This window comes from Triturus cristatus, chromosome 9 (assembly GCF_964204655.1).
Source record: "Triturus cristatus chromosome 9, aTriCri1.1, whole genome shotgun sequence".
Taxonomy (NCBI): Eukaryota; Metazoa; Chordata; class Amphibia; order Caudata; family Salamandridae; genus Triturus; species Triturus cristatus.
The window spans coordinates 275,453,287-275,479,725 of record NC_140592.1 but is presented as its reverse complement, the minus strand read 5'-3'; the positions used below and the strand labels follow the sequence as shown (position 1 = coordinate 275,479,725).

The following is a 26,439-nucleotide window of genomic DNA, read 5'->3' as shown; positions in this document are numbered from 1 at the left end:
ACCCTGCCAAGGGTTTTGAGTGATGGTTGAGTTCATGATGTAAAGAACTTTAAAACGTCTGTCGGACTACCCAGTAAGCAGTCCAAAAATAAGGTATGTCTATGTGTGTCTCAGTTTGCACCCTCTGAGCTATATATCAAAATGTCCCACATGCTGCACAAGAACGAGACTCATTGAGACCTCGCATTTAACAAGTTGGCAAGCTACCTTTTAATAAAGGGAATGTAGGAGATAGCCACCAAAGTCTATTATGCATAGATAATAAAATAATTAATTTTAGCCCCAGATGTTTTCAAATATTTTGCCTAAACTTGTAACATATTAGGTCTTAAGAAGTTTACTTTAAATTCTGAAGAGAGAAGCAATATTTCTCTTCTGTAGGAGGGAAATCTTGCTTCAGAAATATTGCTTCATCCATTTAGGTGTTTATCAGAAAATTGTATTTGACAGACACAGAACATGTGCAGCAGAAAACTCTTAGATTCCCATGAGAATGGAGAAAGAGCACCTGAGATATTGTGCTTTGGCTGCAAAAGGCCAGAAATAAATTCTGAGCCAGTGACACTGGTTATAAAGTTTGTGTTAGGAAATATACAACTCTCAATCAGTGTTCCATTGCCGTTGATCATCCTGTCACAGTTACTGTACCAGAAAATAAAACACCTTAAGAATTTATGGTGTCATAGGTCAAGACACTATTAATATGATGTTGGGTTCTATCAATATACTAAGGGTGCTTTTTATACATCCCGGCATATCAACAATACAGTGAAGGTAATAGCAACAGCATAGCTGCCCAAAAGTTTCTTATTTTTTCCAATCAAAGAGAGAAGTACTCAAAGCTGCCCATAATTTTGTTCATCTCAGAACTAAAGACTTGGGAAATGGTTTCACAAAGTTAAGAAGATTAATGGGTTGGAGAACAACGGCAGCTAGCTTATCCTTTTGTGCATTCAAGCCGTGCGTACTTCACTAGCATACTAACCTATTTACATCATATCCTGCAGTGTGCTTGCAAATCTGACTGAGTTGTGATTCTGTAATGTGCTAGCGCACCAGTATTGTGGCCATATTTGAACAGGTGCACATCACAGGACATCTCTGCCTGCCCCAAACCTAGCAGAAGATGGCAGGGCCACTTGAGACTTGCATAAAGAAAACAACGAGAAAACCATAAGATCCATTCACCTTGGCATAGAGTCTCTTTCCCATACAATACCTTCAGAATAATACTCGATCACTATAATGTCAGTAAAAAAAAAAATCTTGAATTAATGATATAACTATGAAATATTGAGTTAAGCTATCTGCTCATTACAACACAGCAAGACAAACCTCAGAGTGAAGACGGAATCAACTAGTGATGACAATTTCACACAGACATCAACCTTGGACACTATAGTCAAGTAGAATATTCATCCTTGTACACCTTAGTTCTCCCACAGTACAGAAATTCACATACTGTACACATATTTAGTTGGCAACCTTGCAAACAATTTCTGTGACTCTACCCTAAGACAAATCAACCTCCAAGCTCCATGCATGATTTTCAATGTTAATGATGGACCGAAAGGATTAAAGGCTAGATAAACACCCGCGTTACATATTTCTTGAGGAAGATCTATGTAAATACTGAGAACATGAAACAGGGCCAGAGAAATGCTCTAGCTCTCAATCCCCACTGCTGACATTTTACAGCATTGTGTAATAGCAACAAATGTTATATAGATTGCTTAGAAAAGGCTATTGTGCATTATGAGACACTTTACAAAAACAAGTTATTATCATAAACATACATGGTATTGTTGTATGCATCCTACATGAAGGCTGAATCACCTAGAAAAATAAAAAAGCACAAAGTGTGAAATGGAGCGGAGTGGCAAAGTCAGGGACTGTAATTCTGCACAGCAAGAATAAGGAGAGTATTTGGTTGAGTGATGGACCAATTAACTTTCAGTTAGTCTGCAGAACAGAAAGCCACTCAGAAAAGGAGTAAAATACAGGAATTTGGTTAAATATCAACTTTCCACAAATTATGTGTCTGCCTATATAAGACAGATCTCCCCATGGATAAGGTAGAGTATTAAGAACACTGGAGGTTAATATGGTTGTGGACCCCCCCCCCCCCCAAAGCATTTTGATTAAAGTTGCTATTGGGAAATGGATTATCGTCAAGGCTAGAACTGACCAACTGATATATCCCCTTTGCTCAATCCAGCCCTCTAATCAAAATAAGATAAAAATCTAACAAGATAACTCAAACTCATTCTGTGGCCATCTTTAAAGATCCTAAGTATTAATAGCATTATTATAATGGATTAACAAGCATGATAAATGTTGATTGCAAAATATAATTAGATTAAAATTACCATACACATATCACTTAATATGTTTTTTTTGTTACACAAGTACTCAGCAATTTGAATTTGACTATTCTACTACTTCGCTCTATGGTTGATGCAACATTTCTGTTAACGTGAAAAATTGTAAAATATAATTTTGAGAACAAAATGTGGTTCCTTGATACATCATTGGAAATCAATATTAAATTTCAGGTCCATAGCTGGGCAATCGTGAAATAATTTGGAGAGTTACGAGCTAGTTCTATGGACAAATAATGACAGAGTAAGGCTCAGGACATATCATTTTGTTCGACCATTCAAGCACTAAACAGCTATAGAATCAATAAGAATGAAACCCAGACTATTTTGAAGAACTAGAATGCCAGAAATTGAAAGCACTTCAAATAAATGATGCAAAGGTCATACACAACAAAATGAAAGAAGCATATGCAATTGTTTGAAAATATCATTATGGATAAAAAGGAGGGAACAGTTCAAAATACCCATGGGCATCAAAAATAGTCTTAGGAACAGAGTCAGTGCATAAGAGATATCTTGGCACTATAGTCAAATCCCAAATAAATTAGGAAGTTTATCAGTTTTATTTAGGAACTCCAAGAGTTTAATGGCTGATCAATACATAACATGAGTATTTAAAGTACTAAAGCACATCTCTCTGAACCCCACATGGATTGTGCAAACCCCATTGGTTCAAGGCCAGTATGAGGCTCATCTTAATGATGCATTTAAATCCATCTAAGCATAAGATGTTTGAAAATCACAGTTTTCTTGTGAATCTGAAAAACAGGCTCAATCCTCTTCTTTAAATATAACTACCTGTGTTTCAAAATTTGTTCCTAGCCATTGATTCAAATAAAAAAAAAAAAAGACAGACCAATTTTGAATTCACATTATCTTCAGATGTATATCACTTCTCATGATTCAATAGAGATTTTAGTATTCAATCCAAATTTCTCCTAACAAGGACTTCAGAAACAACCATGTTTCCAGCGGTTACTCCTACTCAATTGGTGTTGTCAGCAAATCCACTACCTATCCAATGGCAGCAATATTAGTTGTGGAACATTCACCACATCAAACCGCATACCTGTCTATACACACTGCAATTTACTGATAGAGCTCTGGGAAATGTACATCTGTACTACATCTTAGGTAATTATAGTTACCATATGTTTCCATGAGGCTATATTCAGAATTCATCCCCTTGTAAAAAATATTCAAGCACCACAAAGATTAAATACTTAGGTTCTTGCAACGCTGTCTCCTGAGTCTACTATAATCAAGTGCAACATGCTAGATTTAACAAATCCACCAATAAATGTAGTCTTTCAGCCCTTGTAGATTCTTCCTCAAATTGCACTCAACTGTTTGCAACTTACCCTCAATTATTTTGACCCCTCTGGAATTCACCTCTGAAGTAATGCAAGCAATGTTTGGGCATCAGGCATTTACATTAATTTGTGACTTATGTCAAACTATGAAAACAAAGTAAAACATATGAATACCAGTTTAGCATATCTCCCAGCAAACAGTTTGAGGAATGCAAAAATCATAATGATATATATGGAGCTTAAAATCCCCTTTTGCTTATAAGCACTGTAATTAACAATTGATATTACAGCCTAATTAATGATCATATTTAGGTTTGTTTTCAGTGTGGGCCAAGGACAAAACATTCACTTATCACCCTCCTGTCCTTGGTGAACAGGTATAGTAAACCAGTGTAATTAAATTATGAACAGTATTAATGAAACCATGCAGCTTGAACAGCACAGTAGAATCACATTTATGAAAGATAGTATTAAAAATATCATTCTAAACAAAGGAAGGGACAAAAAAAGTCCACAAGTTGCACAAATTAAGCTGACGCACTAATTTATATCTAATAATGTAAAACAAAGCTCTCATTTCCATGAGAAAGCGTCCAAATTTGTTGTGAGTACCCATTAATGTTAATAAATGTGTTTGATTAATCATTTGTATTTAGTGTATAAATTCTCATTTTGACAGAAAGGATAAAACCGACATTTAAAGTGCTGTTTTTAAAATAATAGTTTGAAATGTATTACAGCTGTACATCTACATGCAAGAGTGGAAAGTAAAGAAGGGCCTTTACACATGTAAGAAAATATGAAGAGTCATTACATTTTGTTCAACAGAAGACTGTAGAGAGAGCAGATCAGGTAATTCAAGCACAGATCAACAAATTGCTCATCGAGTTTCAATAAAAAATTAATTATACATTATCAAAATGGAATGTAGTGATATAAACAGACTAAAACAGCTTACCTTTGCATTGGAAAGTGTTAATATACCTCAGAGAACTCTGTAAGGATACAAAACAGACGATTTGTAGGTTAGGACAGCAACAGTTTGGGTTGCACAATTACCTATTAAATTTAAAATGTAGTCAATACAACGACTAGGTGTATAGTCGCATGGTTTGAGTTACAAATCCTGCCCTTAACATTTAACCATGCTAAAAACTAGGCTTTTTATTTTTTATATTATTTATTTGGTTTTAGAACACTTATTTATTGTGAATTTTGTATAGCACTGTGTGTTGTCATTTTGGTTATTTCGGAGTGCTAGAGGAGCTGACATTAAAGCCCATTGGTATGGGCTGAATCATATTAGATGTTCTTAATTTGTAACCATTATTCTGTAATGAGTTCAGATAGAACTCAAGTCAGATAGTTCTGTATGTAACTGTTTCCTGAAATAGAGGTGACCAGGATCCAATCTGAGTGTGCAGTTCAATGTATATTATTTATGGGACGGATCTTACCTTGGAAAGTATATAGGCACTTTCCAACTAGTTACCTGATAATAATGCCTCTCCAGCAATGTAAATGTGTATTTAGGGCCTAATTTAGAGTTTGGTGGATAGGTACTCCATCACAAAGCTAACGGAAATCCCATCCACTTTATTGCAAGTGCATTATATTATATCCAAACGTACTTATAATAAGGCAAACGGAATATCTTTTACATTATTAACCAAGTATCTGTCTTTCAAACTAAAGTTCAGACCCTACGTCTCTTCTTTAAATCTAAACCTTAGGAAATTACATGATTTGTGCATACAGTAAGGCTTTATTAAAAATAAAAATTATTTGTAGATTTATTTTGTATAACGCTTAATCTTTTTTATATCCAAATTAGTTTTAAACTAATACATTTCTACAGAGACAATCATCAAACTTACACAATTCTCCACATTTTTAAACAGTTTAACAAAATATTTGCTGAACCCTATATTTTAAAATTCCTTATCTAGCCACTTACATTAATTCACTCAAACTCACTCAATGTATGTCCTCTTCCTGCAACAGCAATTTCTTAAACAAGTGACAAAGACAAATTGTTCTACATCTACATAGTATAACCTTCCCAATTATGGAAAACATCAACTTTGATAACAAAGGGCCGTGTTACAGCTTTGGTGGTCTGACGGCGGTGAGCTGTCTGCTGTATTACGAATTGGGCATATTTGCTTTGCGAAGACCGTTGCTGGACCACCGGCACCGCCAGCATACTCCCGACCTCCCGGGTTGCAGTCGGGGGAAGGCAGCCTCCATTGGGTGGTACAGAGGCACAGGACCACCATCTGTATTATGAGTTAACTTCCTGACGAGCCGATCACGCTGATGGGACCGCCATCTAAAGGTCAGCGGAAACTAAGGATTTGGAGTGCATACTCACCCCTTTTCAGCTCTTCCCAGCAGATTTAGACGTGGATGCCTTTCTCCAGGTCCCACCTTCACAGGAGCATCTTCACCCCAAAGAATACACCACCGTGCTGACAGGAGGACTGCCAAACCCGTCATGCGTCTGCCCGCTGGATTATGAGTGTAATCCAGGGCGAGCGGTGCTGCGGCGGTCTCACAGCAGCAGCTGTATGCAGCACGCTCCTGCTAATTGTGTGGCATGCATGCCACACTGTGCAGGAACAGGGTTGCAAACCCAGGGGGGCACAACATGAGCTCCCCCTCATGCACCCCAAGATCCGGCTAGGGGCCCCCTTTCCTGCATGCCCGACACCCTTTTCATGACAGGCTCACCACCATGAAAAGGGCGGTGGATGTGTAGGTTGTAATTTGCTCGGAGGTGCAGGCATTAGCACCGCCAGCATGTTGAGGTCGGTTGCAGACCGCCGGTGCAGCGGGATCCTTGATCACAGCGGGTCTGGTGGTCTGTGGCGATCTGACCGCCAAACTCAGAATGCTGCTGGTGGACCCGCAGTGGTGGCGGCGGTCGAACTGCCACCACGAGTACAACAGTCCAGAGGACCGCCGTACTCGTAATAACGCCCTAAATGTAGTCTGTTGCTCTTCCCACACATATGCTTTTTGACAGCGCAAGAATGGCTCAGGAAAAGAACAGGCACCATGAGACCATCAGTCAGTGAACCTAAGTAGAAGATTCTATTAGAAAGTCCACTCAGTGTATTTAAAAAAAAAAAACATATGAGGTAATAAAACAAGCATTGGCATAGCCAATAGGTCTTGCTTTTGGGACCTTATATGTTTTTAACTATGCAACATATTAGCCAGTGAACCCTGATGTACCATAGCAGTCTACTACAAGACTGAAACCTTTGTTGGAACACCATAGTTCAGATACACTCGAAGACAAAATCTTACTTATGGTCAGGGGTAGACTATATGTCCAGAATCCCTCACCTTTTTGGAATAGTACAGCATTACAGCAGGCTGAATGTCAACCTGCCCCTGGGTATCTCCAAGCTAAAATTAAATACGACATTGTATGCAACTGATCCCATGTAAAATAAATCCTTACAAAACCTTTCTTTTGAAATGAAATGTCAATGTTATATTGTAAAGCACTCTGGCACACATTGGGTCTAGTATGTACTATGTAAAACTGAAAATAAACAAAAGCCCTCTTCATGTAGCATCAATTTTTTAAATTTCTTTGCCAGTGCTCCCAGACAGAAAAATAGCCACACATGCATGACAATGGAGGCAAAAATAAACACGTATTTAGCCAACAGAAAAACATTAACTGCAAAATACTTTTATGGTGCAAGCCAGTGGCTAAAGGTTCCAAGGCAAAAGAACCCAATGGCTGGAGAAGGTAGACCCAAAGCCCTTTAAATTAAGTACAGAATTTGATAAGTTTCTGGGGCAAGTGCACACATTAAAAAATAAACTAGTTGCTACTGCTGCCTATTAGCATTTTAAGGCATAATGGCTTGCAGCAAATTAGCTGCCTACTAAACACTTGAATCACATTTGCAAAAACGTGTACATGATTAACTTGTGTGCGCCACGTATAAATAACACAATGAATAAATGTGAAGGTGGCTTGTGATTTGGTCCAAGCCAAGAAGTGAGATGCACACCAACCTTGTTGCAGCAGGTTCTCAAGTACTGCATGAATATTCAGAAAGAAAGCCTTTCTGGGGGAGTGGGTCAATTCACACCGGCAGTGTCCCGAAACAAGAGAAACTACCCAACTGAAACAGCCCATATGGGCATGGAGAAAATGGCCACCAAAGTGTGCGGCGTAAGCTCCTCATTTAAAATGGGTGGGGAGGATGATTCAAAGGAGCATAAAGCCACGGTTTTTGGGGAGTGTCATTCCAAACCACTCAAGACACTCACAGCCGCTAAATGCCTTCGCAAAGTCCATTAAAATGATTATCTAAAGGCACTAAAAACACTAGAAGCAGCAATATCTCACAAGCACTTGTGGCACTCCTCCCACAGCCAAAGACAACCACACAGAAATGGCCCACATCCTTTCACCACAGCGGTCTGCAAGTCTCTCACACAATACATTTTTGTTAGAAAATGTCCCTTTTTTCATGGTCACCACCAATGCTTTGATGAATTTTATTGCAGTTTTTTTCCGACTATGCACACTGGGTGCTGCTGTCCAGTGTATGTGCTCTGAAACCTAAAATATAAAAAATGGCTTATCTCTTACTGGCATATCTAACTGTACCACTCCCCGGTGCAGTGTGCGCCTGAAAGAATACAGTGCTCACCGACTACCGTTGCGTCGACAGTCTAACGCCGCAAGTAAACGATCCAGTCCTGATGGGCGGTCCCAAAAGGAGACAGGGCGGTAACAAGGAGGGACTAAAAAGCCTCATTTTCAATCGGAAACCAGCGTTTAACATGGACGATGACACCAGCCAATGAAAAATATGGGCGGGGCTTCCACACCACTTCTAAAAAATACCCTAATACAGCATGCCTCGCAAAGCGAGCAGAGCATGCGCTGCAACGCTAGGCGAGACCTAAAAAGGAGCTCGAACTCTGAAATAGCATTTTTTCAATATCTGTTTACAACTGGAAGATCTAAACAGTCCCAAAAACAGACTTTGTTCAGAGAGTGTTTCCACTTGGCAGTTGTGTAAGGTCATATAAATTGCTGGCTGTGTTTAATTTGTAAGGAAGATCTATATAAAGTCACTAATTCTAGGTAATAAAGGTTGAAACGAAAGTTGTTACTTTCTTAGCAAATCTAAAATGCATCATTTGCAGTAAAATGTTTTTCTTTAGAAATTTCAAATTGCATTATTTCTTGTGCGTTGAAAAAGCATGTTGAGGGATTAAAAAAATTAGAGAAAGCTGGCTAGATTCTAATTCTAATTTCCAAAAGATTGGAATGTATCTCAGATACAAAAATCCTGATAAAAGTACAGAGTCCATGTCTGAGCATGAGTAGCAGATGTTAGTGACAATCTGTCTTCTGAAAATTAACACGCTCTCTGATCATTTCTTAATAGAATGTGGCCAAGCACTGGTTTAGTTTCACTGACCCAAACTGCCTACTAAGTAAATGGCTTGCTTAAGATAATACTTGAGGTATATTCAATTGCATTCTATTATGAATTACTTTTTCTCTATACCAGAATGTATTCTTTGCACTGTTGTTTGCATGTTATGTTTTAAATTGTGAATTTCATTCCACACAATAGAATGTGCAACGATTTTCTGTTCCATATTTGTACTGAAAGCCTGTGTTTTTTAGTTAGTGATATAAAATAAGCGTTTGCTTGATTTGGAGTTTCAATTCAGTATTATTTTCATTGTGTTCAGCAAGGACTGCTTTGTAGTGATACGTATAAGGTATATTAGATGCAACATCCCTTAGTTTAGTAAGAAAAAGTAAAAGCTCACCCATATCAAATACCAGTTTATGTTTCAAACCCATACCTCTAGTTCTAGGATATCATAAATAATAATAAAGTAATAAAAACCAATATGAGTGTGAATGTGTGAATTGGAAGACATTCTTGATACCAATGTACAGTTAATAAAGGGACGATCAATTCAACGACAGTTTGATTACAGTCCTTTGGTATGAAAGTGAATGTGCCCTGTAACTTTCCTTTACTTGATATGTTGATCCATTAAGATAGAAAAAATCCTCCAGCTTTGATAACATTAGTGCCATAATAATTTTAGTTTGTGACAGAATATCTTTTGAGCTTTACCAGGTGCATGGCTTAAAATATAGGGTGCCTTTCATATCTTTTACAAATTTTAGTAATTCGGGTTGGGTGTAATATTTAATACACAAGTGTAATCTTACCTAGACCCTGATTATTAAGCTACATTTAGTTCACAGAACTTCCTTTTCAGGTCTGGGCTTTGAGAAACACATGGGTGTTGCTAGGCTATTCTTCACAAAAATGCATACATACAGGGGCTTTTGGTCTGCAGGCTTCATTCATTGGTCTCTTAAATTATCATTCACATGTTGCTTCCACCCACCAATTCATACAGCTTGGGGCAATACGTCAACTCACTTTACCCATTGAATCCCTTCACTTTGAGTTACAGCATTAAAACGTGTGCATATCGTTCGCATCCGCCTAAAAATTGTTCCCTTCCCTTCAGGAACAAAGCTGGTTCAAAGTGTGCTTTTTTATCTTATTTATTTAAGTATGTTAATTTCAAAAACTGGATATTTTTTTGCTTCCGCTTTCTGTGCCCATTTAGATGGAGATTTGTTTTCCATTCCCTTTTTAGAGTTGTTGTCATTTACGTAACATTGTAATATTATAGCAGTCTGATATTTCAGTCCTTGGTCAGTTCGTGATTTATTTTTGTCACCTTCACAAACAATAATTATAAAATAAATGGCACAACTGAAATCCCTTATATTTTGTTAAAAAATGACCAGAACAGCCACATCAGTAAATGTTTTGCAAATGTAACATTTTTATTGTAAATGTGATGGGCAAGAGATGGTGGTGGCATATTTTCATACTTTTTATTTTTTATTTTAGAGGTACAGTCTTGCAATTAAAAATGAAAAAAAAAATAGCCATCCCTTAAGCTTGACCTATCAGCGTGGCCAATGCTTGTTTGTGTAGGGTTACAATGGCCATGCCGGATTTTCTTGCGGGAAACCTGACTCGAACAGAAATGTCTTGGAGGAATTATGAAACTGGACTTGTGCCACATGTGCTGAACTAACCAAATTCACCAAATGAGTCACATTGTGACAGGGTCAAAGCAGTGGTCCGTGCCTGAAAGCTTTGCAAAACTGCATGCACTTTAAGGCCTCTCGTCATTTATTAAGCAACATGCTATGGAGAGGGTGAGTTGAACTGTGTATGTACGTGGCACTTGCTACCCCTCCACCTGTTCATATTTGCAGTAACTGTGCCGTTGTTTTATTTTTACAACCCTGTACAGCACACATTTACTCTGTGTAGTAAATTAGCAAATGCTGATAGATCCACCCCAGGCCCCACATTTTTGATGCTCGTATTTTTAAGTGTGCAAATGAAATAAACCTAGTCCTCGTGCTCCCATCATATTTTGCATCATTGGAAATCAATTTTAAACACGGAGGTTGATTTCCCTATGTCACGCATACATTTAGGCAGGCTGATGGACACTTCCGAAAACAACTCACTGCAATTTCGAAGAAGTTTTGCTTCCAAATAAAAAAGGGAGGCATCTCTATTAAATAAAGCCCACAATATCTGGAGTTACTGCCATCTGTTTCCGAGATATTTTTCCTTGGCAGATTTGCAATTCCAATAGAAAGAGGACATTATTACTCAAATATAAAGCATCGGCAGCTGTCAATGAGCCAACGATGTGACTCTCTGAAGATTACACGTCTGGGCTCTCTGAGGTACCACTAGCCTGTCACATTCTAGTCTCCTGCAGTTTCCTCGGTCAAAGTCCAACAAGATCTCTTCTGGCTTTTATCTTCCTAAAATAGACACAATGCACACCAAAAACGGATGGTCATCCTTTTATGTATTAAAAGGTACCGGTACAATAGCCCTTTTCTACATTAAAAGCGAATGGCATTGTAAATTATCATATTCGGGAATTACTTTTGATTCTGCATTGTATAAACAATCTGGTTAATTGCATCTGAGATTGTATTCTAAACAACAACCACAGCTAGCTTTTTACAATAAAAAAAGAAAAAGACTGCAAATAATTCCAGCAACTTGTTTTAACAACCGTGCCCAAAATAGGGCAGGATTCCTTCTAATGTGGTGAACTATCTTTCTCCTATAAAGTACATTCCTTTCTCCATTCTGTACTGTAGTTGTTTGTGTTTGCAAAGAACAGTTTACCCAGAATAGTACTACACAGTATTTATGATCTTTAGTTTGAGGCTTTACACCATGTATGAATGAAACGATTTTTTTAACATGAAGCAATTCAAAACAGTAACAGCATCCAGCTCTAGATGTATAAAAAGGACTTTATCACAAAAAGGCCACAGAAATTGTGTAATTTGTTACATTTTAATTCTATGAGACAAAAAAGCCTTGGCTGACAAGGGTGATCTGTCAGAACTTTTGTGGTTTCTGTTAACACAATTAGATTTACAGTACTGTAAACAAAGTAGTTTAATAGCCTGGCACCAGCACGATTGTGCATCACTTTTGAGAATCAGACAAGTGAGCGAAATTGTCAGTAGTGTCTTGTGAGAGGTTTACATTATATTTTGAGACATGCAAAGTTCATGGGTTTGACACTTTTTTAGTACAACACGGCACTCTAAATTATCTTACACTTTACATTTCATTCAAGGCTGTCACTGGGGTTCCTTAGACTTTTCTCTCACCCCGAAAATCTTTCCAGCCCCCCCAAATTTGCATGAGTTTTTTAAAAAAGCTCCATGATTTGAATATGGAAAGATGAATGGTTATAAGCTGGACTAGTCTGCTAGCCCTCCTCTCTAACTCGGGTGGCTTTTCCTTTCGCCAGGCTTTCCTATATCACATTTTGCAACCGTTAGGCCCAGGGGTAGTACCACTAGTCTATACCCGTTTGCATCTAGATCGGATAGTGTATGCAGCAGGATAAGCCTGGGGTCAGCATCGATTTGCCATCCATATCACTTCGCCCAATGCATGTATTACTCCATTCAAATTGTTTTCATCTTGGAAGAAATACAGAAGGTGTGAATAAAATCTGCAGGTCGTTCTCCACACCTCAAACACTTGGGGAGAGGGTCAGCTTTTCCAAAACACATTTGCTTTAGTCACGTGGTGTACACTATGTGTAATTACTTGAATTTGAGAATCCAACATTGGGTGGTGATTACAACCTCCCTTGGAATGATCTTGGCTTCTTGCCACTCGTCATTTGAGTGTTCACCCACATCACTTTCCCATGCTTGCCTGAGGTAAGCCCTAGTTTAACATATTCACCTTCATTTGTCCATTAGTAACATCATGCACCCACTACTCCTGAGGACACCATTCACCCACAGTCATCTAAACCACCACTCACCCTAGGTCTGGCAGAAACAACATTGCTACGAACTCCCAACTAACAGCCTCATTCCAAACCACTCAAGACACTCACAGCTGCTAAATGCCTTCGCAAAGTCCATTAAAATGATTATCTAAAGGCACTAAAAACCCTAGCAGCAGCAATATCTCACAAGCTCTTGTGGCACTCCTCCCACAGCCAAAGACAACCACACAGAAATGGACCACATCCTTTCACCACAGCAGTCTGCAAGTCTCTCACACAATACATTTTTGTTAGACAATGTCCCTTTTTTCATGGTCACCACCAATGCTTTGATGAATTTTATTGCAGTTTTTTTCCGACTATGCACACTGGTTGCTGCTGTCCAGTGTATGTGCTGAAACCTAAAACATAAAAAATGGCTTATCTCTTACTGGCATATCTAACTCTTCTACAAGGCCTTAAAATATAGTGTAGAAACTATACCCAAGGCATGGAAAGTTTAATGTCACCTGTGGACTGCAACACATTTTGTGCCATCTACTAGTGTTACAAGGAAGCCATGGCTTTAGGCCTATCAGTGTAACCTGACTGCTGCAGTTTAAACGTGCAGTCCACCTGTCAAATATGCTTTTTGTCAGGTAAAAGACTCACTTTGAAATATTAATGGCATCTCCCTGTATGCCTTGCAGCCAACAAGGGAAAATGCATGGTATTTAAAGTGGGTGTAAAGAAAGGTGATGTTACTATGTCCCTACAGTGACAAGCCCACAGACGTTTTTTTTTCACTGTGGAAGGTGCTGGCTGTTCTATGAGGAAAACTAGAGTACAGATTAAAATATTAATTCTGCTGTCTTGGTTTGGGAAAAGCTAGGGAAATGGTCCAACCAACATTTTTAAAATATTTATTACAAATTCAATTCAATGGTGAAAAAAAAATGTTAATGAATATTTAGGAAAAGAAACTTTTAGAAAGTTACCTTTTCCCTGCTTGAAGCTCCTGTAGGTTTATTTGCATTAGCCTGTCAACAGTCACTAAGATGGGATGGGCTGGGTGTGGGAGAGGTAATCCCTATCAGCTGAGGAAGGGCAGCTGGGGAGGTTCCAGGAACTTCATTATCTTGAAAGGGACAGAGGTTAGGTCTGTCCATTCATAGTTTAGATTAAGGAGAGACATGGGAGGAGGAAACTCTTTGAGCATAGGACACATGGTAGTCAACTGTAGCTCCATTGGGTGAGAGGGGAGCTGGTCCCAGCACCAGTTTGGTGTAGCTTAGGCGGAGGGGTCTGCTCATTTCCCTAAACCCATCCCTGGCTGGCACACAAGCTCCCTCCAAGAACAGAAAGCCAGTGTGTAGTAACGGAGGAGTCGTAGAGTTGAAAACGTAAGTTTATTTCCAATAATCAAGTTCCCACAGACGGGCTGTGTTGTGCATGCAAGCATCTCGAACGCTGTTACCAACTGTCACCCTTGCAACTGTCATCCTCACCAACTGTGACTCACAGAATGGGCTCACGTGCCAACGGGCAACGCGAGACCACAAGAACACACTGACCTCATGCGGGTGGCGCGTGAGGCGAGAACACTGCGCAGTGCCATCCTGGACTCTGGGATAGTTTGCAGTAAGGTAAACAGGATATGCTATAAAACTTGGTAGGGTTGCCCCCAGGAATGTTTTTCCCATTGGTTAGGAAGTGTCCAGGAGTCACCCCAACCCACTACCTTCTGAACTGTACAAAAATGGACCTCACCACCATCTCCACAAAACACTTTCTGGAACTGTGGCCCGAGTAATTACAAGTGGCTGAGATTATTTCAAGCATTCAATCCTTCACTTTTTGGTATACTTCAGTGTTTCTTATCATGTCTTAGGGCTCAGCACCTAGATTGCGGTGGAGGAGGAGATATGAGAAATAGGAATGCATAATGGAATTGCAATTAGCCGGCAGTTATAATTTACTCTGCAGGTCCTGTGATACATTTCATGGTTTCCACTATGCTAGAGGTAGGGATTTGCCTGGATCATCTGTGTTTTAGGTAGTACATATGGAGGAAAAGTTAGACTAAAAGATATAGCCAGCTATCAACATCAACAAACTCTGAGGGGAACTGGGATGTTGTGTGCCGATATATAAAATGTGGCAATATGTGAAGGGCAGAAATGCTGTAAAATGAGGAAAATTATGCCAAATGGACATGAACAGAAGTTGGTAACATGAGCAGTAGCCATGCACATTTATAAACAGGGATGCTGCCCACTGCTGTACAAATGCGCCTTATGAGTGAGGAAAAAAGTAGAAGAACAATAAAGGTTGGCAGCCTGAGCAGAAACTACAATATCCTTAAAAGACCCAGAATCCACCTTAGTGGAATAAAATTATAGAAAACAGCCTTCCACAGTCAAAATTATGAATGCTCCTTTAAATTTTAATAGGGTAGAATAATCCATCCCACTTACACATTCAATATATTAGCCCCATAACATTGCATTGTAAAATCACTTTCCTATATCCACTGTATCCCATGCAAACCTTTCATTCTATTTGTGACTATTTCGATTGGATCAGTTTTCACATTCAATAAGGTTTTTCATCATATCAGGTACTCGATAATAATTTTACTTTTTTTAATAATATATCTACACATGATGAAGACAATTATGTTGATTACTCTGAGCTGCAACTCACTGTTATTTTGTGCTGCACTGCCACAGTAAAATGAACTTACAAATCGTTACACCTTATCTAAATGATTAAAAGTAAAAATGTAAAACAGAATACAACTATATCGTTGTGTAGTTCAAAATCATATGAATGTTATAAAGGCATCCTCAGATTTTAAACATTTGAAAAAGTGCTACAGTGATGCGGGTGTTTAGAAAGCTGTGGGGATACACAAATGAAGCTGGAGATCTCATAACTGTTGAGAGTCTATTTTAATAATTACTATTTGACGTCGTGGTCAGAATGAACACACCATTTTAAATTATGTTTCATGTGTAGCAGCTGATATGCTGAAATACAGGGGTGCACATGTATCAACATTTTGCACCAGATGTGCATCACAAAAGTGCTAAAAACCTGTGCAAAATGTTTAATTGATAATTACTTTCCAGTGCAAACTTTATTCGCCTGGGAAGTAGCCCTAAAGTAACACAAAGAGCGACTATGCTGCTTTGCGTCACACTGTGTACTATGGGATACATAGGCATTCCTGTACAATCATTCATGGTTTTTGATGCAAAGCCCTATCTACTAACATTTGTTGACAATGAATTGCGCCAAAAATGAATACCTCTTTGAAACTGGCATTAAAAGTGATTAACGTTTTTATTCCTCCAAACTTTTCTTACTTTGCATCTGAGTTCATCTGCATGTCACACATCCAAAGTGGGAAACGTTTTAAAATGTATCTAACCATTTTGTGTGCTAGAAGGATGCCCTTCTAGTCAAAAACATATACTAGCCACCTGGTTGTTTGCCAGCGCTGGGGAAGAGAACATGAGTGCAATATCTTATGGATATGGCTCTGTCGTGCTCTCTCACATAAAGTAGTGCAGTAACTTTGATTGCAGGGCTGCGTTGCGTGACAGCCTTGTAAATCTGCCCCATAGTGTTAGAAAAATGCTGGGGTCTGTGTACAAATGCAAATACACTGGGATTATCAGGATAAATGTATGAATGCATTAGAAAGTCAAACAAACAGCTGAAGGCAACTATAGTGAAACAAGCTAATGTGTGAAAAAGGCCATGGCTCAGTGCACCATTAGAGCTGGGGCAGTGCTAATAATAAAGCTCAGTCTGCAGTGCATATACACTCTTGCTCAGAATGTAGAGCAGATATACAGAGCAAGGATTACCCTTCCCCTGTGGTGTTTATGTTCACGTTGGTTGAAGATCCATGAGGTGGGTGCGGAAAGCTCCCCCAGTGATAGATACAGACTAAGACCTCTCCACCTTCTGAGAGACTTAACCCTCCCTCCCCCAATGTTAAGGTACAGTCAGTAGGTGAGCAGATCCTAATGGTATTTCTAATAGAGAGTCAGTGTTTCTGCAGAGGCGCACCATACACCATGGCCTACATTGCATTGTTCAGTAATGTCCCTCTATGGAAGTGTGCACACTGTAGCACTGAGGCCCTCCTTGTGCACTCTCCGAGGATGCCCTGGGGTAGGTTCACTAACTGGTGCCACCTCCTCTGCGGCAGAATTAGCATGTCAATTAGCATTTCATGTTTATTTACCTACTTAGAGCATATTTATTTAAAAATGTGTTGGGCCATTAGCCCAAGAAGATGAGAGAATGCCCATCATTCATAAATGTAAAAATCCAGTACTTGTATAGCGCACGAATCACCCCCGAAGGGGTATCTTGGCGCTGGGGGCCGTTGGGAAGATTAAGCGAGGTATTGCCCAGAGTCGCATGGTGCTGGGCAGACCCCTGCCGCCGGAGCCAGGGAACGAACCGTGATCCCCAGCATCAGTCGCCACACCTCTCCCTTCGTAGGGGCATGCCCAATTAAAAATAAAAATACAATCTCCTTGTCAGTCTCAGGACAAAAACTAAGGCTAAAAGGTACATGGAGTAAAAGCTCCCATTTCACCCTACAGAGTAAGTATGATGCACATGATTGACCAGTGTGAGAAGTTTGTGTTGCTGTGATAGGATGCCAGGGCTTTACATGCTATAAATCTGTATATTTCATATCACATCTCACAATCTCTCCGTGCCTGATATGTGGCAGCCGCACCGCAGTTATGCTTTCCTTTCAAAGGCACCCTCCTGTTTGGAAGACCTTTGGTCTCCTTTTATGCAATTCATTTGAAGCCCTTATAGAAAGAGGAGAGTTAGTCACAAGTGAGGTAAGCTCATACCCCCAGCTCCAGACATAACTTCTTTTACAACCTTCATGCACATCTACACCTTCCTTTTAAACTGGCCCTTCCAGAAGACATGTTTTCTTTGCTTATTTGGTAAAATAGCTCTGCAAGTTACAAAACTGCACCTGGGATCATTTGTATGCATTATTGATGAATAAAGAATTGTAATCCCAACAAAGAAGTAAAGTCCTAAATGGACAAGGACATTCAGTCTGCAGAGATACACTTATTTGCACACACTAAAACATTCAAAGAATGGTACACACTAAACACCCCACCGCCACTCCTTACTCTCCAGCCTTACAGTGGAACTCTGCTAGTGTGGCTCCAGCTCATATTGAAGGAAAGCTGGGTTAAGCACACAAGGCAGCAAGGATCAGAGCTAACTTAGTCAGAATGCCACATGATGCTGAGGATCTTTCAAAGAGCACATGGGAGGGGTTTGGCAATGGTGGACTGGAGTAGGGGACAGATTAGAATACTGGAAATTAGTGGGAGCAGGGATGAGTCTCAGAGGGTCAAAATGGAAAGTGGTTAAAAGGTGGCAGTGAGTATGGAAGAAACATTGAGGTCAGAGGGTGAATGTGAAGGTGGGGAAGGGGATCAAGCTGTGGTTAGCCCCATGCCACATTGGGGACAGAACATATTTATATGGAATGTGTTGCATTGCTCAGCACCTGATGAGTAGGTGCAGAGAGGGATAGTTTGGGAAAAGGTGTACAAGTTCACCTTGAGGGTAAATGCTGAGAACAGGTGCTCCATGTTGGTCAGAGATGCCCAGAGTGTATGTTGAGTGGGAAGGTGATAATTGTGGTCCTTTGGCTTTGTGAGTAGGGTGGATTAGGGCAGAAGATGATAAGGTTTAGGGGCTCCTAGAAAATTTGCAAAGTCAGAGGGGAATGCTGGGGTCAGCTGGCTAGAATGCATACTTATACCACCAGGACCAGGAATCTGGAGTAATTTATTTGGAGATATTGGGCAGAGGCTGACTGGATGAGTTGATGAGTATGTATCAAAGACTAAAGAGATAGGTGAGTGGCTAGGTATTAAGGGCAGAAGCTGTGTACATGGAGAAAGAGGTGTACACTAGAGTACCGGAGGGCACAGGCTGTCAAGATTGGGTAGGGGCAGATGAGTGAACTCTGCACAATCCACAACAAATTCTGTGGGACATCAGGAGTTTTGGTTGTCTGTGTTGGTGAAGTGTGGGGGTGAGTCCTGGAAATATCAAAGCAGAGACTGCCTGCATGAGAATTTGAAGTTTGGTTCTTGGAGGTATAATACTATATTTCAGGTCTTTAATTTAACAATCAGTGCATTCTGGGATTGTATTCTTAATTCACCTTAATTGAATATGAATCACCAGGACTACTACACTTCAAAAGAACGACTTGTAGAAGGATGGAACACTGGAGTACTGCCTACGTGATGTATTGTTTTGATTCTACTTGTAAAGATCAGAGTGGTAAAAGAGATCTGCCATTTGTCTGCATGGAAGAATGACATCAGTGAAGGCATCTGCTGTGCAGTGCTTGAGTATATGCTTTGGAAACATGGAGACTTTCTAATTCATGCAAGGGTGAAGGTGCTAGGGATGCAGTGTCTGTGTAGGTTAGTTGCATTTAGGCACCATTAGTTAACAGGATAATTTCTGCTTTTAACATCATCAGTTCAAAATCAAGCACTGCCCTAGACCTGGGTGATACAGTAGCAGCGTCATCTCATCTCTACCCATACCCCCTGATTCTGGCCACCCACCACGCGCTTGCATGAATTACAACAGTATGAAAGTAGCACTTGCTCAACCAAAAGAGGTCAGAGGCCCTCATCCCAATGTGATTCAATATTGCACACCATTTAAACAGCAGTCATTCTCACCTTTATGTACAGGAGACCACTGGAGCAACAGTCAGTGGGGACAAAGAACATTAATTGTTTGATGGCTAACAATTTCCAGCCTCCAATGTCACAGAACTTTAAAAGAATGTTTGAGAATGAGGACCTATGTAAAAGTATAGTATATGATTTGATACAGAAAGGAAACTAAAAATGACAGTCCCAATCAATGGGATCTAAGACTTTGCAAGGGTAGTTACACAAGGAAATTCACACCAGTTGACATTTTCACAGTACAAGGACAAAGATGGGGGTACGTTTGTTTGATAAAATGCAAGAATAACTCGCCATGCCCAGTAAGCAGCTTCACAATAAATTACAAATTTAACACTACATAATATTAGGAGTGTGCAAGAGAAAGAGAAAATCTAAAGCAGAGAATGCTAGGATGCACTTTACAGTGAACAGTGAACAGATGCAAATAATCTAGTGTTTAATTTCTATGATACCAGTGCTGAGATAGTAGGTGACACAAGGACTAATTAGTAAACAAGGATGGACTGTGATGTAGAGAATGAGGTCTGGGAAATTGTATTTTTGAGTGTGAATGAATACCATTAGGGGTTTGAGTTTCTGTGAAAATTATTGATGGAGTTCTTTAGGGTATTGCTATAAAATCCCATTAGATTTGATTTTATCTGTATTGAAGATAACGTGGATAGAACGGAATTCAGTATCACATATTTTGGACATGTCTGAAAGCTGAATGCTGTAGGAAGGAGGCAAGGAAAAGATAACTGGACATGATTGAGAAAAGGACGTTGAAACAGACACCTTCAAGGTTTTGTTTAGTTAATTTAGAATTAGAAATAAGCATAGTGGACATTTTTTTCAATGTAATGGCCTATTGTAAACTAAGGCATCTCTTTAAAATTATTATTAGACAAAGACAAAAGATCAAAGAAAGTGGGAATGTAAAATGCAGCTGTTGACAGATGGCGATGAAAATAAACAGCTTCGATTCCAAAAGGCCATTTTCCACAAAAATGGATGGCCTATGATATCAGGGAAGCCCATAAGGAGATAACTAATTCTGCCACTTATAGAACACCAATGCCTCAATTTAGAGTGCTTTGGAGAACAGTTACTATTTATCACACCCTTTAAATACCAATACCCTGGGGTTCGGAATTGAACAGGTGCAATAAATAGCACCTTTTACAAGTTTTCCCATTGAAGTGGGGTAAAAAATGCTGGTTGTGGTGTTTTTGCTGCAACATCTATAAGTTACTGTATTTACATGGCTTGTTGCACCTGTTAAATCTCTAAGGGGTCGTCCAACTCCAACCAACTTGTAATTGGAACAACTGTGAAAACCTGTTTGCTCGAGTATCAATTTAATGAGGCACTTACTATGGAAGCCTAAGAATTCTCTCTATAAAATAAAAAGCATAAAAAAGGAATATACAACAAGAGGGAAATAAGAGGCAATACATTCCTGCACATTTGGCAGGTTAAAGAAGATTTGAAGAAAGGAGAAATAGTGGAAAAATATGTGGGACTACTAAAAGGTATAAAAATGAGAGATCTGGAATTGTGCATAGGAAAGTTTGAGAAACACACAATCATAGAAGAGATAAAACGGCGAAGAAGAGAAGGTGCAGGAATGTCTATCCTGGATAAACTGCACAACACTTTGGGCATTTATTCGTGTTCTTATTAATCAACTGATTCAACAGAATACAAGCCACCACATACTAACCATGATATAGCCTGACCAGGTCATATTTAGGAAGGCCAAGGAAAGACCATTTGCATAGTCCATCCAAGACGTAACAATGGCCGGAGAGGCTGTGACTCGTTGAGAATAATACAATTAAGTTCAGACAATGAAACCCACATTTCACAGGAACATTACTGTTGGCTACCATTGCCTCATAAGGCAAACGTTGATGCGATTGGTGAAATAATACCCAGAGTGTTTGCAGGTGGGTGTTCTATCCACAATGACCTAGAAAGGGCAAGTGATGAGCTTGAGAATGATATGTGTGGAATGAGAATGATCCAATTCAACCAAAAAGCTAATCACTGAAACACACACGTGCCAGTTTCCATCAGTGGCTGCTATATACACCATTCAAACTGCATAAATATAAAATTAAATAATCAGTAATTGTCACAGATTGAAAGTAAAGGAGACCTGATATTTACAGCACACTGAAACAGCAAAAAAGAGCAGTGTTCATTGTGCCAGGATTTCTTTGAGTGTTTGCTTTTTATAAACGTATGGACCATGGGCTACAGAAAAGCCAAGTTAACAGTGCTATTAATATAATTAACCAAATAGATTCCAAACCTGGTGACAGTTTAGGGACAGTATGACAAAGCCGGAAAGAGCTCAACATTGAAAATGAACTGTTTATATGAAAATAAAAATATATTGTTGCACATAATGTCACCACCATCAATTAGGGGGTTAATACTACAACACTGTACTACTTCTGCACCTAGAGGCAATTTACTCAAGACATCAATGATAAAATCAACTACAGTAGTACTACTTGTGTACTACAAAATGCAGTTAAACTATGCCCAGAGATCTCTGCTTACCCCTCTCATATCTTTTCTATGCAAATATATCCACCAAGGTGGCAGAACTATCCACATATGCAAGAATAGGTTTTAGTAATAAATGTGGGCAGGACCGGGGGAGTGGTGGTTAAATGGGGAAAATTCCTACTAAATTGGAGAAATTTAGGAAATTTAAGGAGGGCTTTCGGAAACACACACACACACAAAATAGTAAGACAATTGTGTAAACCTTTTCTGCGTGGTCACCCATATTTTTGGGATTTTACTGGACTCTATATTTTTGCTAGTTTTAGAACTCTGTGCTCTACTTTTAAGTATGGTTGAATTGCGATATTACCATTTGGTATATTTAACTTGCCTATTAGTCCCTAGTATTAGATACAAAGTGTACTCAGGGCCTGTAAACGAAATGTCACTAGCTGACTACAGCACCTATTGTGCCATCAACTACAGTGACAGTGTTAAACATGGCCTGAGGCCCACCACTGTAGCCTGACTCTAGCAGCTAAAACCTGAGGTTTGACCTGACAAAACAAACCCTTTTGACAAGTCAAAATCTTCCTTTTAAATATGAATACATCACCCCAATATAAGCCTTCCATTAGGTCTCACATTTTAAGGACCTTCCCTTGGAGTACATAATACCTTTAGTGATACAAGAACCTTTATCCCTTTTTCACAAATGGTTGTAGAAATGTGTTTTACCACTTAAAGGATATATAACTCCTTACCATTGACAACTTGACTCTGTGTTGATTCCTTTTCTCCTCCTTCAGTACTCCCAGAATACATGACCAAGTACTTTACTTGCTTTTCAGATGGAATTCAAAACATGGTTCACAATTACTTCCTTTCTGTACATTGCATTTAAGTACATAAAGCACAGAATGACAATCTTAATTCACAAAATTAAGATTTGTAGAATTTCACATTTGGAAAGTGACTTACAAAATCCCGAAATTCTTTTAAAATGTTCAGGATTAGGAGGAGGATTGTCTGCATTTGTGGTGATGAACAATGCACCACAAACCTATAAATATATGGAAATTAACGTAATCCTTGCAGGTAATTTCCCATTTTAGAAACACATGCAAATTTGCATCTATCAAAGGCATAAGTAAGGAGTAAAATAATGTGGATGAGGGGGGTGGGAGTTTTCCAAGAATATGTTCAACTGTCTTAAATTCTCTAGACTACTCTTTAGTTACTTGTGAATCCCTAACAAATTAGACATCTGCTCCAAAAACATGAATAAGCCTATGGGAGCCTTTCAATTCCCATTCATGCTCTTTTTGCACCAGCTCCTTAGTACTTCTATTTTCTCTTTTTAAAACTAGAAATCAATGAATGGAATGTTTTTAAAATGTTGCAAATCCATAAAATGTATGCCTAAAAACACCACCCTTGAAAAAGATAATTCTAGATAAGTAAGGAGATTAAGATATGATTTCCTTATCTGACTATTGTACAAATAAAGACTGATGCAGAAGAAGAAAATAGAAGAGGTTTTCCCTGTGGGCTGCTCCATCACAGGTGACTCAATTTCACCCCGATAATGACTTAATCACAAAACAAAATAGGCCATTGAGTCGCTTTTCTATGAAACAAAGTCTCGGATAATTAAAATATATTCGGTTCACAGATCCATAATTAATTAATCCTGCGGGCAGACGATATCTTTCAAGCATAGCTCATTTGTTGCCTTTTATCACTTTTAATACACTTTCCAAACAGATCCAGTGTTTGACTCATCAGGTTATGACAGAGATACTAATACACCCTTGGGACATCTCACCCTCAAGGCAGCTGCCCATAATGAAGCCTTTGTTATGTATGCACAATGTATAAATTCTGCATGGGTAGCAATAACTCTCCCTGTAACCCTTTGAACAATGGTAAACAGACATTTTTAAAAATGCCACACCTGCACGATCCCCTATATTTTCCATTTTCATAAGTTATAGTAAGGATGCTAGCAAGAAAGGTGCTGTTCCAAATAATTCACAGTCTTTCTAACACCCTTGCTTCCCTCTGGGTGAGATTCATCTGATTATAGTGAATGTATAAGGCAATATATCTGTTCCTCATACTTAAAATGAATATCCTCTTCTCTTTCTTTGTTTCAGTACATCCATGATTATAATTGTGCGATTCCATAGTAGAATATCAAGCTTGTATCGACACTTTCCACTTTACTGTTTCGATTCCAAGCTGTTTTTTAGACTATCCTATACTCAAGTTTATAAACCAATATTTGCACATCTTTACCCTCTTGATGGACAATGAAATGCACTCAATGCCTTGAAGACTCAGTTTAACTTCGATCAACATAAACATAGTTTTACCTGTTGTCATGTTGCCCAAGAGCAGCTTCGCAATTTAGTCTCAAAATATTCCTGTTCAGATAGATAGGGCCAGATTCACAAAGATAAACTTACATATTTGTGTATGTTTACTCTTTTTTGGTATTCACAAAACTGTGATTTAATAGTAACTTTACGACTGCAGAGACTCTGCAGTTGAGACAGAGAACTCAGCACATAAAAAGATTGGACAGGCCTGGTCTCAACCCAATCAAGGCACTTCCCTTTGAAACTGTCTTCCTTTTCCCTTTAACCTTGAGGTAGACATTAAAATATTCTGCAAACAAATACAGTAATACGTCTTTTACCAGCCTTTAGAACTTGAATAGTTTTTGTCAATTCTGCCCATTTATCTCCTCTACCAAACCTTCTTATCAATCAGTGCTCTAAATAATCAATTTGTTGCACTATAGCTTAGAAAACCAATACATACACTAAAACAAAACATAATTCAGAAAGTATTAGTGTCTACTAATACAATAAAATAAAGTCTGATGAAATGCCATTATTGCAGAATGTGATAAGGCTTTTAACTTATTAACTATGTGCAACATCTATAGTATTGGCTATGAGTGTTTCGTGCGATGTAGGCAAAACTTCACGCAAATTATGTCAGTGAAAGTTACTTGTAGCTTTTGAATGGAGTCATGCTTTGCTAAAACACTGACAATTTTTAGTGTGCTTGAGAAGTGTATTTTTAAGATATATTGACAAATATCAAAATTAAGTTCTGTGTGTTGCATCTCTATGCTCCTGGTTATACTTTTCTTTGGAATTGCAATAATCATATTTTCAGTTATCTTGATTTAGTGAATAGGTGGTTTCTTCCCCTTTTATGGTACATTTAAAAAAAAAGAGAGATTGTAACGGTGCAATGTCCCTGCTTTTCTCCTCCTTTTGATAGTCCTAGTAGGGATGATATAAATTCAACCATTGTCATAGAAATTGATAACTAACGTAAGATAGTATGAAGTCAAAAGTAGTCTTATTAGCATTGGAACCTAATGATAGAGGCCTTGCTACTTGTGCGTGGCTCCCTAAGGCATGGTTATTTACATAGATGATGAAGAAAGAATGGTCCAAATCAACCAAATGAGACTACTGATGATGCTAAGGATCAGGCGTGCGGTATAAAACCACAATGGTATGGTTGTGGAAGATATAGCATGAATGGTGGCAATGTTATTCAACGTTCATTTTTGGTTCGAAGATACAGAGAGTGAAATGGATGGTATATGCACATCTCAAATCCAGGAAAGCAACCTCTCCAGCATTTCATCTTCTTAATCTGCCGTTCTAAACACATGTGAGGGAGTGATGTCTTAAGCCACAAAGGCAGCCTTACAAATCATGAGTTCAAAGAATGATGCCCTCTATCTTGAGAAACCACAACAATAGAAGCCACATTTCTAAGTAAGGAATGGAAGAACTTTGAAATGCAGTATACTATGCAATAAAATGATATAGCAGAAAAGAGATGTACATTATCCGCCAAACACATTGAGCTCATGGAAATGGAACTCCAACTGAATGATACTCAAATGTTACTTTCTAAAGCACGAGATGTTTGAAAACATCCAAGTCATCTGAGGTAATGCTTAGAATTTTCACCTGCCCTAACGCTAAATCAAGATGACACTGATATAAATGTTTTGAGGAGATTAAATGGGAGGCACCGAGACTT

The 26,439-nt window shown here is 38.8% G+C and overlaps 1 protein-coding gene across 19 annotated transcripts in view; it reads right to left on the bottom strand.

The window, feature by feature from the left end:
• The window catches only part of FOXP1 (forkhead box P1), a 1,129,017-nt gene that overhangs the window by 678,971 nt on the left and 423,607 nt on the right, over positions 1-26,439 (bottom strand). For all 19 annotated transcript variants that reach the window (XM_085624906.1, XM_085624905.1, XM_085624913.1 and 16 more), the window contains one exon: positions 4,653-4,689. The gene's annotated coding sequence lies outside the window, so the exon portion shown is untranslated. The remainder of the gene's footprint in view (positions 1-4,652; positions 4,690-26,439) is intronic.